The 431-nt window shown below is 22.3% G+C and overlaps 1 protein-coding gene across 6 annotated transcripts in view; it reads left to right on the top strand.

The window, feature by feature from the left end:
- The window catches only part of LOC106875928 (tubulin polyglutamylase ttll6), a 426,314-nt gene that overhangs the window by 87,481 nt on the left and 338,402 nt on the right, over nt 1–431 (top strand). The window lies entirely within an intron of this gene.

Here is a 431-nt window from a genome sequence, read left to right as displayed (position 1 = left end):
ATAAACACATATATACTTATATATATTTATATATATATGTATATATATAAATATGTGTGTGTGTGTGTATAGATAAATACATACACGCACACAGTATATACATACATTAATTAATCAGTGTATTCATTGGCAAAATATCAAACTTTGGAACCTTAGAGTGAAGAAAATGAGGTGTGTTGCAGAGAAGTTCAGAATGTTAGAGATAATAGTAAACATTCTGTTTATAATATGCTGGTAAAACACTATTAAAGTATAAAAGAAAAATGTATAAATGCAAATATATTGAAGTAAATAAGTAATGTTCAGGTTGAGATTGAGCAATGTTATTTATATGAATACCTTAACGAGGAAAGAAAAGAAAATGTTTGATTTCATCATTCAATAATATATATATATATATATATATATATATATATATATATATATATATA

The sequence above is a fragment of the Octopus bimaculoides genome, chromosome 2, assembly GCF_001194135.2.
Source record: "Octopus bimaculoides isolate UCB-OBI-ISO-001 chromosome 2, ASM119413v2, whole genome shotgun sequence".
Classification (NCBI taxonomy): Eukaryota; Metazoa; Mollusca; class Cephalopoda; order Octopoda; family Octopodidae; genus Octopus; species Octopus bimaculoides.
Note: the sequence above shows the minus strand (reverse complement) of the source record. Positions and strands in the feature narration are given on the sequence as shown.